Raw genomic sequence first — 11,959 nt, 5'->3', positions numbered from 1 at the left:
AGTTTGAGTTGAATAAACAGGAAATTAAATTGGGGAAATCAAGTAATTTAAATAAAAGCCTTGACTGGGAGTAGATTAGTTGGAGGCCCTATTCTTGTTGCAGTACTCTCAAGATTAATTGATAATTGAAGGTCGTTCTGTTTAGTTATCCCTTACTAAATAAGGGAAAGTCAAACAAGTTGGAATGATGTTTCTACTCACAAGTCCCAATCCGCTTACTGGGAAGGATTGGCGTTAGTGACTAGAGAGCCATCTAACAATAACTCTAATTACAATTTCTCCTTTGAACATTCCAACTGAAGGGTTCCTTTCAATCAACTCCCCATCAAGTTAGGGAACTACTCGCTCATTGTGAATGTAGAACTCATAATATAGGAAAGGGAATTAAAGAAAGACATGATAAATAAAACTCAAAGGGATCAATTAAAAATAGAAGTAACTGTTGTATTAATAAATTCTAAAATAATTCAATAATAAAATTGAGTAAATTAAAGGACATGGAAGAGTAAAGCCAAGTAAAGTAAACGAACTAGAATGACGAAGTTTTGGTGAGGTAATAACTCTTCTCGATATCCCAATGCAAAGAACAATAGAAAATAAAAATCCTAAGAACTATGAGTGTGTAGAGAGAAAACCTAGAGGAGGAGTAAAACTAGATCTAAAAACTAAAACTATGTAGAATGAATGTTGTTTTTGGTTTTTGCATGTTCCCTGGCTCTAGTATGCTTTTCTGGGCCGAAAATTGGGTCAAAATAGGGCCCAAAATCGCCCCCAGCAAATTCTGCAGATTATGCAGATCGCGCATGTCACGCGATCGCGTCATTCATGCGGACGCGTCATGTGGCGTTTCGCTTTGCCACGCGGGCGCGTCGTCCACGCCTCCACGTCACTTGTGCTATTCCAATCCGCGCGGTCGCGTGAGCCATGCGACCGCGTCACTGCGATTTCCTCTCTTTCGTGCGGTCGCATGAGCCATGCGGCCGCGTCACTTTTCGCTGGTCATCTCCTCAATTTCTTGTGTTCCTTCCATTTTTGCAAGCTTCCTTTCCAATCTCCAACTCATTCATGCCCTATAAATCCTGAAACACTTAACACACAGATCACGACATCGAATGGAATAAAGGAGAATTAAAATACATAATCAAAAGTCTCTAGGAAGCAAGTTTTCAATCATGTAAAATTTTAGGAAGGAAATATAAATGCATGCTAATAATATGAATAAGTGGGTAAAGATCATGATAAAACCACACAATTAAACATATTATAAACCATAAAATAGTGGTTTATCATATACCCAGAAATTGTTTGCATAAATTATATTGTTGTAAATTGCATAAAGACTGCGATGAAAACTTTGATATCAGGGATGGAAAGATCAAGATTGAGGTGCCATACTTTTCACTGTGATTTGGTTCTTGATTGCATTGGTTTTGTTTTATTTTTACTTTTTATTGATTTGGTAAGTAGTTTTAACCTTTTGTGTGTTGTTCTGATTCCAGCGATCCCAAAATCTTCATAGCACATGAGAACGAGTTCTTTGAAGGAAGGAAAGGACCGAGCGATAAGGTTGAGGACATCATCAACGAGAGACATACGCTTTAGGTGAAGCTTCTTGAGCAAAGGGTAGGCATCGGGGAGTGCGGAGTCACACGGAGAGAAGTGTGCACCCCATTTAAGTGATATTTAAAAGTAAATTTTCATGTTTTAGAATGTTGAATCGGTGGAAATAGATGAACTTGCATTCTATTATTTTTATGTCATTTAATTTACTACCCCTTTAATTAGTTTTTAAAATTGAGTTTTCAATTGAAAAAGAAAAGAAAAAACTAAAATCAGAGAGACAAAGCATCAAACCTTCCTCAATCTTTAATTTTTGATAGATCAATTATCCATTTTCTTCTTTGCATTTCATTGTTCACCTGAATCACCCCTATCTCTTTTGGTTTGCTATTTCTTTTGTGTTTGTGGCTGTTTCTTTTTACTTATTGTTGAATTCCTGAAGAAAGAAAAATTTAAATACCTGTGGTCCTTAGAACTTGCAATCAGTAATGCAGATTGTTTCTAATCCTTTTCAATATGTTTGGATTTCGCTCCTCCCCTCCCTCAATTATGAATGCTATGTTGGTCAGTGGTTGTCATGTTAGACATGATTAAGTAAATTTCAGTGAATCATGCGAGTTAGGGAGAAAAGTATTCTATTTTTGTAATTGTTAATGACGTAAGAATAATTTGGGGTTTACTCATGAATAATTTGAACTGTTTTAGTTGTGCTTGAATTAACATAATGTAAAGTGCTTCGGGAAAAAAAATAGATTTCAGTTTAATTATGAACAATTATTTACTAGATTTTAAAGGCATTTAATTATTAAAACATATTTGATACTTTTTGAATAATCAAAATTTTTATCATACTGATTTCAAAACTAAGGCTCTTTTAATAAAAAAGAATAAAAAATAGCAACAAGAATTATATAATGTAAAATATTTCCCATTATACATATATATGATTGAGGGATTTAGTGAAGTCTTTTCCATGATCGTCATTTATAAAGAAATTCTATAATGTGAAGTCAGAATCATACTAATTTAAGTAAGGTAATTGTATATTTGTGTTGTTCTTATCACCCTCTAGATACTCCCTATCTATCAAACTTTCTATTATTTTCTTTATGTTTGTGGGTTTTATTGGGAATTTGAGCTGTTTCAAAAAAAGTTTGTAATTAGAAATAAGTTCAATTTATTATTCTATTAGACTTTGATATTCATATACGTGTGAATATATTCATATACTTCGTTATTCTATTGGTCTTTGTTATTCTATTATTTCTTTATTTAATTTAATTTTCGTTATTTTTGGCAGCTGGTGCACGAAAATGTGTATGTCAATGTCAATATTACTATTTCTCACAAATTCGTACAACTAACCAGCAAGTGCACTGGGTCGTCCAAGTAATACCTTACGTGAGTAAGGGTCGAATCCCACGGAGATTGTTGGCTTGAAGCAAGCTATGGTTATCTTATTATTCTTAGTCAGGATACCAACAACAGTATTTTGTAAGTTCAATTGTGAAAAGTAAAAAGGCATAAAATAAATACTTATTGTGCAATAATGGAGAATATGTTGGAGTTTTGGAGATGCTTTGTCATCTGAATTTCAGCTTTTCTCTTGTACTCCTCTTCACACACGCAAGGCTCCTTCCATGGCAAGCTGTATGTAGGGTGTCACCGTTGTCAATGGCTACTTCCCATCCTCTCAGTGAAAATGGTCCAAATGCTCTGTCACAGCACGGCTAATCATCTGTTGGTTCTCGATCATGTCGGAATAAGATCTATTGATCCTTTTGCGTCTGTCACTACGCGCAACAATCGCGAGTTTGAAGCTCGTCACAGCCATTCAATCCTTGAATCCTACTCGGAATACCACAGACAAGGTTTAGACTTTCCGGATTCTCATGAATGCCGCCATCAATCCTAGCTTATACCACGAAGATTCTGATTAAGAAATCTAAGAGATACTCATTCAATCTGATGTAGAACGGAGGTGGTTGTCAGGCACACGTTCATGGATTGAGGAAGGTGATGAGTGTCACGGATCATCACCTTCTTCATAGTGAAGCGCGAATGAACATCTTAGATAGGAACAAGCGTGTTTGAATGGAAAATAGAAATAATTGCATTAATTCATCGAGACGCTGCAGAGCTCCTCACCCCCAACAATGGAGTTTAGAGACTCATGCCGTCAAAGAGTACAAAGTTTAGATCTAAAAATGTCATGAGGTACAAAATAAATCTCTAAAAGTTGTTTAAATACTAAACTAGTAACCTAGGTTTATAGAAAATGAATAAACTAAGATAATTGGTGCAGAAATCCACTTCTGGGGTCCACTTGGTGTGTGCTGGGGCTGAGACTTAAGCTTCTCACGTGCCTAGGCTGTTTCTGGAGTTGAACGCCAGGTTGTAACCTGTTTCTGGCGTTCAACTCCAATTTGTAACCTGTTTCTGGCGTTTGACGCCAGACTGCAACATGGAACTGGCGTTGAACGCCAGTTTACATCATTTATCCTTGAGAAAAATATGGACTATTATATATTGCTGGAAAGCCCTGGATGTCTACTTTCCAACGCAATTGAGAGCGCACCATTTGGACTCCAATGGCTCCAGAAAATCCATTTTGAGTGCAGGGAGGTCAGAATCCAACAGCATTTGCAGTCCTTTTTCAGCCTGAATCAGATTTTTGCTCAGCTCCCTCAATTTCAGCCAGAAAATACCTGAAATTATAGAAAAACCCACAAACTCATAGTGAAGTACAGAAATATGATTTTTATTTAAAAACTAATAAAAATATAATAAAAACTAACTAAATCATACTAAAAACATACTAAAAACAATGCCAAAAAGCGTATAAATTATCCGCTCATCACAACACCAAACTTAAATTATTGCTTGTCCCCAAGCAACTGAAAATCAAATAGAATAAAAAGAAGAGAATATACAATGAATTCCAAAAACATCTGTGAAGATCAGTATTAATTAGATGAGCGGGGCTATTAGCTTTTTGCTTCTGAACAGTTTTGGCATCTCACTTCATCATTTGAAGTTCAGAATGATTGGCATCTATAGGAACTTAGAATTCAGATAGTGTTATTGACTTTCCTAGTTTAGTATGTTGATTCTTGAACACAGCTACTTTATGAGTCTTGGCCGTGGCCCTAAGCACTTTGTTTTCCAGTATTACCACCGGATACATAAATGCCACAGACACATAACTGGGTGAATCTTTTCAGATTGTGACTCAGCTTTGCTAAAGTCTCCAATTAGAGGTGTCCAGGGTTCTTAAGCACACTCTGTTTTTGCTTTTGGACCTCAACTTTAACCGCTCAGTCTCAAGTTTTCGCTTGACACCTTCACGCCACAAGCACATGGTTAGGGACAACTTGGTTTAGCCGCTTAGGCCAGGATTTTATTCCTTTAGGCCCTCCTATCCACTGATGCTCAAAGCCTTGGATCCTTTTTATTACCCTTGCCTTTTGGTTTTAAGGGCTATTGGCTTTTTGCTCTTGCCTTTTGGTTTAAAGAGCTTTTGGCTTTTTCTGCTTGCTTTTTCTTTTTCTTGCTCTCTTTTTTTTCGCATTTTTTTTTCTGCAAGCTTTGTTCTTCACTGCTTTTTCTTGCTTCAAGAATCATTTTTATGATTTTTCAGATTATCAAATAACATTTCACCTTAATTAAATTGTTCAAGCATTCATTCAGAAAACAAAAAGTATTGCCGCCACATCAAAATAATTAAACTATTTTAAAATTCAAAAATTTATGTACTTCATTTTCTTTTTCAGAAAATATTTTTCATTAAAGAAAGGTGATGGATTCATAGGACATTCATATCTTTAAGACATAGACACTTAGATACTAGTGATCATATAGTAAAGACACAAATATAAATAAAACATAAAGCATAATAAATGAAAAACAGGAAAATAAGAACAAGGAGATTAAGGAACGGGTCCACCTTAGTGAGGGTGGCGTCTTCCTCTTCTTGAAGAACCAATGGTGCTCTTGAGCTCCTCTATGTCTCTTCCTTATCTTTGTTGCTCCTAATAGTTTTGTGGAGGGAAGTGCATCCCTGTGCATCCCTTGAGGCATTAGTGGTTATAGAAAAACAAAAGAAGAGAGACAGTAGTAGAAGAAGAAGAAAATGGAGGAGATGGGGGAAGAAGATGTATTCGACCAAGTGGAAGAAGAGAGAGTTGTGTTGTGTGAAAATGAAGAAGGAAAGGTAGGGATCCTATGTGGTCCAAAGATCCTAAGGGGATTCTGTGGGGTCCACAAATCAAGTGGGGTCAAGGACTTAACATCCCTGCTCCAAGTAGGCGTGTAAAACGCCCTTGCTGTGCAATCCTGGTGTTTAACGCCAGACTGCTGCCTATTTCTGGCGTTAAACGCCCAAATGTAGCTTGTTTCTGGCGTTTAACGCCAGGTAGATGCTTGTTTCTGGAGTTAAACGCCAGCTTGGTGCTTGTTTCTGGCGTTAAACGCCAGACAGATGCTTGTTTCTGGCGTTTAAACGCCAGAATACTCCTCCTCCAGGGTGTGCTATTTTTGTTGCTGTTTTTCATTCTGTTTTTGATTTTTCAGTAGTTTTTGTGACTGAACATGATCATCAACCTTAAGAAGACATAAAATAGCAATAGAAAATAAATAGATATAATTAAATAACATTGGGTTGCCTTCCAACAAGTGCTTCTTTATTGCCTTTAGCTGGACCTTGCTGAGCTTTTAATCTAGCCTCAGCCTTGAGCACTCTTGCTCAACATTGCCTTCAAGATAGTGCTTGATTCTCTGTCCATTAATAATGAACTTCTTATTAGAATAAATGTCTTGAAGCTCCACATAGCCATATGGTGACACACTTGTAATCACATATGGTCCCCTCCACCGGGATTTCAGTTTCCCGGGGAATAGCCTGAGCCTAGAGTTAAACAACAGAATCTTTTGTCCTGGTTCAAAGACTCTAGATGATAGCTTTCTGTCATGCCACATTTTTGCTTTTTCTTTATAAAGCTTGGCATTTTCGAAAGCAGTGAGTCTGAATTCCTCTAGCTCATTCAGCTGGAGCAATCTTTTTTCTCCAGCTAATTTGGCATCAAAGTTTAGGAATCTGGTTGCCCAGTAGGCCTTATGCTCTAGTTCCATGGGCAGATGATAGGCCTTACCATACACAAGCTGGTATGGAGAGGTCCCTATAGGAGTCTTGAATGCTGTTCTGTAAGCCCACAGAGCATGATCCAAGCTTCTTGCCCAATCCTTTCTACGGGTACTTACAGTCCATTCCAGGATTCTTTTTAGTTCTCTATTAGAGACTTCAGCTTGCCCATTTGTCTGTGGATGATATGGAGTTGCCACCTTGTGGCTAATTCCATACCGGACCATAGCAGAGTAAAGTTGTTTGTTGCAGAAGTGAGTGCCCCCATCACTAATTAGTGCTTTAGGGACACCAAACCTGCTGAAGATATGTTTCTGGAGGAACTTCAGCACTGTCTTAGTATCATTAGTGGGTGTGGAAATGGCCTCCTGATGACAAGTCATCTTAACCCATTTTAGCTAGTCTTTTTCTTTAGTTTTCATTAGAATTATGCACTTTCTTGAGCTACAAGCAAGCTAATTGAGTAGAATTTCATGTTTCCCTTGATTGAACCAACCATATGTGAATTCATGCCATTTCATGAGGTTTTGAGCTATAATTGTTGCATATTGTGGAAGATTGAATACCTCATGATTTTGAGCAAAACTTTGATTAGTTTGGTTGATTAATGATAGGTGAAGAAGGCTTGGAGAAAGGTTGAAGCAAAGAGGAATGGCTAGAAGTGAAGAATGGAAGTTGAAATTGAACTTGGAGGCTTGAAGTTAGCCCCAACGTTAGCCCCCTAACTTGGAGGCTAACGTTGGGCATGAAGTACTCCCTGAGCTCCCACGTTTGAGCCAACGTTAGCCCCCTAACTTGGAGGCTAACGTTGGCAAGAGAAATTTTATTCCTTGGGCCACCAACGTTTACGCCAACGTTAGCCCCCTAACTTGGAGGCTAACGTTGGCACTTAAATCACAATGGGGGAGTAGGCAACGTTTGCGCCAACGTTAGCCCCCTAACGTGGAGGCTAACGTTGGCGCCAATCACACCAAGCAAGGCCAACGTTAGGGTCAAAGTTAGACCCCTAACGTTGGCGCCAACGTCCACACCAGAAGGATGTGGTTTGCTGATATGAAAAGTTAGGGTCAAAGTTAGACCCCTAACTTTGACCCTAACGTTGAAGACCAACGTTGGCTAACTTCATTTCCGGTTCAATTGGTTCACTTCGGTTCTTCTTCAATCTTCAAAGAGCAATCAACCAAGGCCTCTTTCAACCCAATTCCACCAAGAACAAAGGCCCAACTCAAGGCTTGAAGATCATTTTGGAAAGTGTATAAATAGGATAGAATTCAAGTTATTGGGGAGCTTTCCTTTTAGAATTTTCATAATAGTTTTCGGAGAGCTTTTGAACTTGAATTTCTTGCTTTCATTGCTTTCAATTTCATTTTACTTTTGTCTTGGATCTTGGATTGGAGAATTGAAGAAATTCTGTTTCAATCTCAATCTTGGATCTCTCTATTTCCTTTACTGTTAATTGAATTAGCATTTCCGTTTCTGTTACTTGATCTTCATCTCTTTTCTTTGCAATTTACAATTTCCTTGCTATTGTTCTTGTTGGATCTAGGAAGGCATTGAGATCTAGACTTGGTTTTCTAGTCTCTGGGTCCTGAGATCTGAATTTCTCATTTCAATTCCCTGTTTACTGCTTCTTATGTTCATTTACTTTTCTGCTTTATTTCCGGTTCAATCCCAATTCCCTTTTCCTTCTTCTGTTTGATGCAATTTAGTTTTTCCTTGTTTAAATTCTGCAAATCCACATCCCAATCCCCTTTACATTCCAAGCAATCTACATTTCTTGCACTTTAAGTTTCTGCAATTTACATTTCTTGCACTTTAAGTTTCTGCCATTTAATTTCTTGTTCTTTAAGTTTCAGCAATTTACTTTCCCGCTCTCTTTAATTTCATGCAATTTACATTCTGCAAATCACAAATCACCCAACCAACACTTGATTCGCTTGACTAAATCAACCACTAAACTAAAATTGCTCAATCCTTCAATCCCTGTGGGATCGACCTCACTCCCGTGAGTTTTTATTACTTGATACGACCCGGTACACTTGCCGGTTAGTTTTGGGTGTTTTGGGAGAGATTCGTTTCTAACCAAAATATCTCATCACCTCCACCCATTTGGATACATAGTCGACTGCCACCAGAATATAAGTGTTTGAGTATGATGGTGGGAAAGGCCCCATGAAGTCAATACCCCATACATCAAATAACTCAATCTCCAAGATCCCTTGCTGAGGCATGGCGTAACTATGAGGCAGATTACCAGCTCTCTGGCAGCTGTCATAGTTACGCACAAACTCTCGGGAGTCTTTATAGAGAGTGGGCCAGTAGAAGCCACATTGGAGAACTTTTGTAGCTGTTCGCTCACCTCCGAAATGTCCTCCATATTGTGATCCATGACAATGTCATAGGATCTTCTGTGCTTCTTCTCTAGGCACACACCTATGGATTATTCCGTCTGCACATCTCTTAAAGAGATATGGTTCATCCCATAAGTAGTACTTTGTATCAGTGATTAATTTTTTCTTTTGTTGCCTGCTGTACTCTTTGGGTATGAACCTTGCAGCTTTATAGTTTGCAATGTCTACAAACCATGGTGTTTCCTGAATGGCAAACAAATGCTCATCCGGAAAGGTTTCAGAGATCTCAATAGAGGGAAAGAACGTCCCTTCTACTGGCTCTATCTGGGACAGATGATCAGCCACTTGGTTCTCTGTCCCTTTTATGTCTCTTATTTCTATATCAAACTCTTGTAGAAGCAACACCCATCTTATGAGCCTGGGTTTTGAATCCTGCTTTGTGAGTAGATATTTAAGAGCAGCATGGTCAGTATACACAATCACTTTTGATCCTACTAAGTATGATCTAAACTTGTCAATGGCATAAACCACTGCAAGCAATTCTTTTTCTGTGGTTGTGTAATTTTTCTGGGCATCATTTAAAATGCGGCTAGCATAATAAATGACATGCAAAAGTTTGTTATGCCTCTGTCCCAGTACTGCACCAATGGCATGGTCACTGGCATCACACATTAGTTCAAATAGTAATGTCCAGTCTGGTGCAGAAATAACTGGTGCTGTGACCAGCTTAGCTTTCAGAGTTTCAAACGCCTGCAAACACTCTGTGTCAAACACAAATGGCGTGTCAGCAGCTAGCAGATTGCTCAGAGGTTTTGCAATTTTGAAAAATCCTTTATAAACTTCCTATAGAATCCTGCATGCCCCAGAAAGCTTCTGATTGCCTTAACATTGGCAGGTGGTGGTAATTTTTCAATTACTTTCACTTTAGCTTGATCCACCTCTATTCCCTTGTTCGAAATCTTATGCCCAAGGACAATCCCTTCAGTCACCATAAAGTGACATTTTTCCCAGTTTAAAACCAGGTTAGTCTCTCGGCATCTTTTCAGAACCAGTGTCAGGTGATCAAGACAGGAGCTGAATGAGTCTCCATATACTGAGAAGTCATCCATGAAGACTTCCAGAAATTTTTCCACCATATCAGAGAAAATAGAGAGCATGCATCTCTGAAAGGTTGCAAGCGCATTACACAGCCCAAATGGCATCCTTCTGTAAGCAAACACTCCAGATGGACATGTGAATATTGTTTTCTCTTGATCCTGGGGATCTACTGTAATTTGGTTGTAGCCTGAATAGCCATCCAAAAAGCAATAATAATCATGACCTGCTAGTCTTTCTAGCATCTGGTCTATGAATGGTAAAGGAAAATGATCCTTTCTGGTGGCTGTATTGAGCCTTCTGTAGTCAATACACATGCGCCACCCTGTAACTGTTCTTGTAGGAACCAGTTCATTTTTTTTCATTATGAACCACTGTCATGCCTCCCTTTTTAGGGACAACTTGGACAGAGCTCACCCAGGGGCTATCAGAAATAGGATAAATAATCCCAGCCTCCAGTAACTTGGTGACCTCTTTCTGCACCACTTCCTTCATGGTTGGATTTAACCGCCTCTGTGGTTGAACCATTGGCTTAGCATCATCCTCCAATAGGATCTTGTGCATATATCTAGCTGGGCTTATGCCCTTAAGGTCACTTATGGACCACCCAAGAGCTGTCTTGTGTGTCCTTAGCACTTGAAGTAGTGCTTCCTCTTCTAGTGGATTTAAAGCAGAGCTTATGATCACTGGAAAAGTGTCACCTTCTCACAGAAATTCATATTTCAGGGATGGTGGTAATGGCTTGAGCTCAGATTTAGGAGGTTTCTCCTCTTCCTGAGGAAGTTTCAGAGGTTCTTTCGATTCCTCTGAATCCTCCAAATCAGGCTGAACATCTTTAAAGATGTCTTTCAGCTCTGATTCGAGACTCGCAGCCATGTTGATCTCCTCTACTAAAGAGTCAATGAGATCAACTTTCATGCAGTCTTTTGGTGTGTCTGGATGCTGCATAGCCTTGACAGCATTCAATTTAAACTCATCCTCATTGACTCTCAGGGTTACTTCCCCCTTTTGGACATCAATGAGAGTTCGTCCAGTTGTTAGGAAAGGTCTTCCTAGAATGAGAGTAGCACTCTTGTGCTCTTCCATTTCCAGCACCATAAAGTCAGTGGGAAAGGCGAATGGCCTAACCCTGACGATCATGTCTTCAATCACGCCTGATGGGTATTTAATGGAGCCATCAGCAAGTTGGAGACATATTCGGGTTGGTTTGACTTCTTCAGCTAAACCAAGCTTTCTGATAGTGGATGCAGGTATTAGATTGATGCTTGCCCCAAGATCACATAAAGCTGTCTTGGTGCAATTACCCTCTAATGTGCACGGTATCAGAAAGCTCCCGGGATCCTTAAGCTTTTCTGGGAAGCTTTTCAGAATGACTGCACTACATTCTTCAGTGAGGAGAACTCTTTCAGTTTTTCTCCAATCCTTCTTATGACTCAAGATCTCTTTCATGAACTTGGCATAAGAGGGTATTTGCTCAAGTGCCTCTGCAAACGGAATCTTTATTTCAAGAGTCCTGAGATAGTCTGCAAAACGAGCAAATTACTTATCCTGCTCCTCTTGGCGGAGTTTTTGAGGATAAGGCATCTTGGCTTTGTATTCCTCAACCTTAGTTTCTGCAGGTTTATTTCCTACAGAGGTGGTTGGAGAAGCCTTTTTAGAGGGGTTGTTATCAGCACTTGTGTGTGTCTGATCCCTCACTGGCATTTTGAATGCCAGGGTTAGAAGCTGGAGTGGCGTTGGACGCCAACTCCTTACTTGTTCCTGGTGTTTGAACGCCAGAACTGAGCTTCCATTGGGCGTTTGATGCCAACTC

The sequence above is a fragment of the Arachis hypogaea genome, chromosome 13, assembly GCF_003086295.3.
Source record: "Arachis hypogaea cultivar Tifrunner chromosome 13, arahy.Tifrunner.gnm2.J5K5, whole genome shotgun sequence".
In the NCBI taxonomy this organism is placed as follows: domain Eukaryota; kingdom Viridiplantae; phylum Streptophyta; class Magnoliopsida; order Fabales; family Fabaceae; genus Arachis; species Arachis hypogaea.
This window is presented reverse-complemented; position numbering follows the sequence as displayed.